Source organism: Papaver somniferum, unplaced genomic scaffold (genome assembly GCF_003573695.1).
Source record: "Papaver somniferum cultivar HN1 unplaced genomic scaffold, ASM357369v1 unplaced-scaffold_103, whole genome shotgun sequence".
Lineage (NCBI taxonomy): Eukaryota > Viridiplantae > Streptophyta > Magnoliopsida > Ranunculales > Papaveraceae > Papaver > Papaver somniferum.
This window is the reverse complement of record NW_020619159.1, coordinates 1008499-1015236: the sequence shown is the minus strand read 5'-3', so window position 1 is coordinate 1015236 and position 6738 is coordinate 1008499. Positions and strand designations below refer to the sequence as shown.

The window sequence follows — 6738 nt, the reverse complement described above, 5'->3', positions numbered from 1 at the left end:
TTGAATCGCGATAGCCCAACTTCTCGATCAAATTTTGCAAGTCTTGAGTGATTTCATTGTCTATCTGTTCATCCAAATTGTCTAAACTTATATTATCTGGTGATTGAAGTTTACAATGATGAAAGCAGTTTGCAAGTGTACTTGTACGAACATCGATTTCATGCTGAAATTGTAAGATTCATTGCATCTAACACATTTATTTTTTTCTGAATTTGACTCCCCTAATTCATATCCTTCCAAAAGACCTCAATAAAATCGACACGATAATGCATTTTAAAAGCTCGTATAATCCCTGCGTGGCTGCGTCACAAGGTTGAATTTTTGAAGTTGTGTTTGATGGCAAAAAAAATAATTCAACATTTTGCAGTCCTTCAATAATTTTTGGATGAGCTGGGAAATTATCCACAATCAGGAGAACTTTTCTTGCAACCATTTCTTTGTCGAATTGCCGAACATATTTTTTAAATTGATAATTATTAATTTATCGGTTAATTAATATCTCACTTAATTGATAAATTTTGATGGTCCCGACAGCACTAATTTATAGAGTTTCTACTGTTCATGTTTTTGAGAGAGAAGGTGGGGATGAAAAGTAAGGAGCAAAAACAGAAACAGAGAGAGGCGGAGAAAAGGGAAGGGAAAAATAGGTCTTCTGGCTTACGTCACTTCGCTTTTTTTAGGTTAATAAGTGACTGGATTACTATAATGTCCTTATCCTTTAGAAGCTAACACTTGGTTGTCACTTGTCCTGCATGCAGCAACATGTGGGAGTAGTGAGCAGGGAATTAGAAGGGTCTACAAATTTGATCAAACATAGGTGAACTGGATAGATTAATACTAGTACATATGGCATTGGTGTCCATTGCGATCTCTATGTGAAAAAAATACATTCAGGCCGTCCACTATAAATGCTCCAAGCCTCCAAGGAACAGCTTGATTTTTCTTTTTCTTTTTTTCCTTCTGTATACTCCTTGGATTAACATTTTTAAATTTACATGAAATGTATTTTAGAATTTACATGAAATGTATTTTAGGCAATGTTTGTCGATCTGTTTTTCACCTTGGCACGGATGGCTTCACACGGTTCAAACAATCATTTGCAACATTATGTGACTATTAAGGTCGTCGTCTTTCTTGCTTTGCAGATAGAAATTAATCATTGATATTTAAAATGATAAACAAAAATAATAAAATATGAGAAAATATGTTTTGCGGTGGAAAAAATGAAGTTTGCATTTGTATAGAGAAAAGAATGTGGGTATCTTAGGCTAAGTTTTATGGGCTAGATTGAGCTGTTAGATTAGCAGTTAAGTGTTGCAGTTCAAGAACAAAGTGTTGTCGATTTGTTAACACTAGTTCTCTTTCCTATTATTTACTCGCACTAGAACTAGCAGCGAGATAGTAGCGTTGAATGGTTCAACGCTACAAAAAAATACTTTTTCGCTCAATGGTTCAGCGCTGAACGATTTATTTTTAATCTGACGGCTGAGATTTAAAGCGCTGAACCAAACAACGCTGGGTGGTGGTCCCAGCTGACGTGGACTATTGATCTAGCTACTAAATTATCACTCCCATAAAACTTAGAAGGTAGTCTTAGCTGACGTGGATTGTTAATCTAACTGCTAGACTAGCACACAATAGGACTTAGCCTTAGGAACGACAAAATGTAGGTATCTTTGTCCATTTGTTTGTGGGCCTACACTGCCTTAACCAGTCATCTAGTTATTGTTGTATAAGGGTATAGTTGATGGATGCCAAAACTAGCGGTATTTAATAAATATACCCAAAATTTAAATTCCATCTGAATTAGTGATCCACCACCGCATCTTTGATTATATGAAAATGTTCCACTTTTTTTTTTATGAAATTAACTTGATAACCAACAGAACCAAAAATATCTTGTCTTATGATTCCCCTAAAAAAAAAATCCCGATGTTCATGAAAATAAGCCAAAAAGGTCTAAACTTCTACCTACCCAAACTGCAGAATCACTTTCTTATTTTGTCCAGAAATACTCACCCCTCCCCATATGAAGTAATAGTAAATTTCGTCCATGCGATTTAGATCCTGCTAGACCAAATTCGTAGTGGTTGTTCCTTCGTCATTCTCTGGCATCAACAACCTCATCTGCCTAGCCGTCGTCCATCTTGATAAAGCCACATATAGCTGTCCATGACCGAACACCGGTGTTCTCAAATCGATTCCCACGAATTTCACGGACTGTCCCTGAGACTTGTTTATTGTCATTGCATATGCTGGGAATTGCCTTCATGTCATCCTGACTGGGACGTCTGCGTGCGAAGGTTCTCGTACTTGTATTCGAATTTTTCATTCGCACTTCGGTTTTGTCATGTCAAGCCCTATTTTCATGTCGGTACATCTTAAACTGCGATCAAATAATGCTGAAGGTAGCGACTGCCCTACATGGTGGCTGCCTAACGCCATACAGCGATCGTGCAGCTCTGATCGGCCTTGAACATGGAACAATAACCGAGATGAACGTTAGTATCCAAAATTAGTATATGCATTGTCCACATGGTAATCTAATAAATGTACATGACGAATAAACATACACATGGGCGCAAATTTTAATGAGCAGACTGCAAAACTTTTATCCCACCTATATGCCACCATAAATGAATTGGGAGTTTCATTCGAAAACTAATAAAATGAATTGGGTGTGGAGGCAGGTAAACTCAAGTATTCATGTGGATTGAATACTCTTTTCTCTAGCTTTTCTGTTTATGACGATCTGAACTAAACAACTAAAAAGAGACCAATGTTCACAGTTCCAGTTATAAGTAACCCGGATTCAGAGTGACCAAAAACCCATTTGACAATGGTTTTAATCAAGTCCCAAAGGGAGTAAGGAACGTTAATTAAGAAATTCAATAAAGTGACTAAGGTGAGACAGAATTTCTAGAAGCGAGTTGATGTTATGATGGAAAAGGATGCAATTCCAAGTACGTATTAGCCATGCCTAATTTTTTGTATCAAATTCTATTTTTCCAAGACAATATCCCCGCGGGTGAACCATACCATCAAAACCATGACTGCAAGAATCGTAGTCATTGTGTAAAATTCCTTGTTTTTGGCTAGTCCTAAAAATTCATGTTACCACTCCTTAAGTACCTAATGATTCACTGTCTATAGAAAATAAATATCAATTTTTCATAGCAATATATGCTGCATGAAAATGCCAGAGTCAGATGACGACAGAGGCAGTGGATTAGAATTTCATGTTCCTCAAGTGTTGGTTTGTGAACCTCTATCAAAATATCCTATGAAAGTTATCATAAAATCTCAAGAAATATACCTTATTAGTGCTTATGAGGGCTCGTATGTATAAAGAAAGATATGTACCTTAGTACATTTTCTTCCTACTATGTTGTTGCCATTCGCATCAGTTCTTTCCTTTATGTAAACCCTAGTACGGGCTTGAACCTCTTTTGAAACCTGTCACTTTCGGATCCTTCAACACTCAAAACCACTTCTTCATCATTTTTAATTTCCTCCACTAACTGCAATGTCAAAAACCTATTCTCGCGCAGATTTTTACAATAAGAATCACATATACACATCTCTACATCAATGTAACCGAAGATAGTAAAAAACCAAAACAATATAAAATCAAGAAGAATAAATTATCGTACACCTTGGTATGTTCCTGCAGCCTTCTATAAAGGTTGCTGATTATAGCTCCAAGTTGCGCCTGTAACTCGACATTTTACTTCTTATTCGCAGTCAAAAAATTTCCACATGTTCATCAATCTTGAAGTCTTGCAAGTGTTCTTCAAATTTAGAGAGGAATGCTGCCGACCTACGTTCCTTTGAGAAAAAAATACGTCTATGCCAATCAGTCGACAGTAATCCTCCACTTGGTTTACATCTAACGACTAACAGTCTCACATATTTCTTTTAGCTCAGCTGCTCTTCTCTTATTATTATATAACCTATCTGTCTGGTCTACTAGACTGCTTAGGACATGGATTACTAATTAAAAATTAAATCATGAAAGATATTACCATATCCATCTTTCCAGTTGAGACATTAAGCCTATCTACTATCAGTTCGGATTCCACATAGACAGCTGAAGAAAACTTGGGTAATACCCAAACATCATTTATAAGTTTAGCCAAATTTAAAAGTGCAATAACAAATGTACCAAGCTGTTGTAAATGTTGTGGTGTTTGTGCCCTTCTCACGCTCGCCTGCAACTGAAAGCTGTATATCGATAAGTTAAATATTATAATCCAAAGAAATATAAAAACCAAAAAGAAAAAAAGTTAGGAAAAATGAAAATTAAGAACGAACGAGATATAATCAGTTTCCTCAAATCTATTAGTGAACTACTGGGTGTTTAATTCCTCAGATTTAAATTTACTAATACAAAATAATTGAAAAATATATAAATTGTACTGCAAACTAAAGATTGCAGATTTCTTTAAGATAAATGAACCAAAGAAACACCAAAACTGGCAGAAAAATTAGAATTGAAAACTAACGGAGGTAAGAAACTGAGCCACTGTTGTTTCCGACTTCAATGAGGAGTAGGAACCTCCAAGGTAAAAAGGACCGGATGAAAACGTCAACAAAAGAATGAATGGATCGATGGTTTTAGAGTTATTCGAATAAGGAAATATAGAGTGCAGGGAGTTTACCTTGTGATGGGCACCTCACCTTATGTTTCACATTAACTGCACCAAAGGTCACCAACATCACCAAAAACTTTCTTGTTACACCAAGGAAATGCAAGATATTTCCAACCATTTTCAAACAGTACCTTGGTGGGGTGGCATTAAACATTATCACATTTGCGTCTTGCATGTTCAAGGTTAAAGTTCTATCGGCAAATACAGAAAGAGTCATTATTTTTCAGGGATAAATATGGGGTACCCCTATAGAAAAAATGAGTGTAAACTAACCCGGTTGGCTGGATCCCATTTGGCAGATAAAAGCTGGGAGATGGGTTTCCGATTGTCAGCATCGAAAATAGGTAAGTGTGATGTACCTTTCCTAACGGGCATTGAAATATGTCATGGGGTTCTTGCTTACGGGTACTTGCAAACACAGAAAAAACATCAGTTGGGAAAATATGGGGCAGATATAGGCATGGTGCCCAGGAGTTCATGGATGAGCATCTCAGTTTTGGACATGAAATGCAAACTTATCATGGATACAAATATTGATTTTTGCAGGAATGGTGAGTACAGTTCCATCCTGTGTATAAAAGGTATTCAGGCATTTGTTTGATTTATTTAACCATTTTAATCAATTTGTTACTGTAATTCAAAATAACAATGGGAAACACAATAGACTTTATGTTTACCTCTATTTTAGGTTTGTGAAAGAGTTGTAGCAACTGATTAGTTTTGGACATGACAACTAATTGTCCACCGGAAATCCACCTTCATTGTTTGGATGGCCTGAACTTTCTGCACCGTCAACTTCGACTCTTCATATCATTCCTGTTATACTATATTCTAATTCTACTAATCACATACATGGCTGTTGACTTACTTGAAACCATAAGCAAACCCGGAAGACAGTGGATTCCAGTGCGTGCGTTGTCCCGCATAGAGATAAGAAGAGACATCTTTTGCTCCTGTCAAATTTCACTTGGTTTGATGGCCATTGTCATAATCTGCAATTCAAGAGCGAAAGTAATATTATTAACATTTTTTGTAGTATTTTTAGAACATAGGGGATAGGGAGGAAAATATGTAAATCTCTCTAGCTTCCATTGTAAGACAACTCATACATAGTAGTAACTGGATTCAAATTTTCTGCTCTTGAGACTAAAGGCGATAGAAAAATATCTGGTGATGCAAGACACCAACGGATCTGCTATTAAGACTATATTTACTGCATGATATTTCAAAGAATCCACCAGTCTACAACAAAGCCAAAGAAATAAAAACAGTTTCAAACAAAATCCCCATTGAACCCCGTATAAAGAATTGTAATCAATCTTAATTAGGGATGCCTAGATCAGTTTTTGGTCGTCATTGCTATAGGACAGTTCAAACTTCAAAGTAATTGCAGATGAACACAACTATCATCTCAATTTTTTCATTCCTGCAAACCTAATAACGAAATTTAAATCCCATATTCTCGCTGAGACAATTCCACAAACATTTGCAATGCATATTTTTGTTTTACCTTGAGGCTATTTAAGAAAAGTGAATATTGCTGGGTTTCCTTCTTCATGGGTTAAACCAAAAACTCAACTTGGGTTTCTTTTTTCCTACAGCAAAAATAAGGAACAAATGATTGAATCCCAAAAATAATTATAAACAAAAGCATCAGCAAAGAAAGCCCACGAAAAAACTGTGAAATTGCACAATATAGAAGTAAGGAAAGGGGGAAAACTTACATGAACCGGTGAAACGAATGTTGTCTTCGAATGGGATGTGACATTATATATGGAGAAGCCATTGAAAACTGAGATGATTGTAACGTCGAAATACATTTAATAAGAGGAAGAAGGTGAGAGGGTTATTCAACGTCGGTGCTTGATTGAAATTATCTTGATGAAAAGGGGATCGAAAGGTTAAATCATTTTTAAGGTTGCTGTGCAGTTACTAACAGCATGTTTGGTTCAAGTTATTGGATTACAAGTAATCCAATTTCAGGGGAATGTGACCAATTCCTTGAACCAAACGGTCCAAATCAACTTTGTGTAATTGAGAATTTTGATTCATAGAAATCCAATTCCCCCCAAAATGATAGATTTAC

General features: G+C 36.1%; 1 long non-coding RNA gene across 9 annotated transcripts; it reads right to left on the bottom strand.

Annotated features, from left to right (window-relative positions):
* Positions 1-1885: 1885 nt before the first annotated feature.
* LOC113327560 lies at positions 1886-6738 on the bottom strand. Of its 9 annotated transcripts, XR_003349019.1 has the most exons (6): positions 6377-6736; positions 6163-6247; positions 5521-5644; positions 5330-5435; positions 3364-5060; positions 1886-2471 (listed from the first exon to the last, which is right to left on the bottom strand). It is a non-coding gene; the product is annotated as an uncharacterized LOC113327560 (long non-coding RNA). The 9 variants fall into 9 exon arrangements; XR_003349020.1 differs by having other exon boundaries at positions 3364-3828; positions 4166-5644; positions 6377-6738; XR_003349021.1 differs by having other exon boundaries at positions 3364-3537; positions 3656-5644; positions 6377-6737.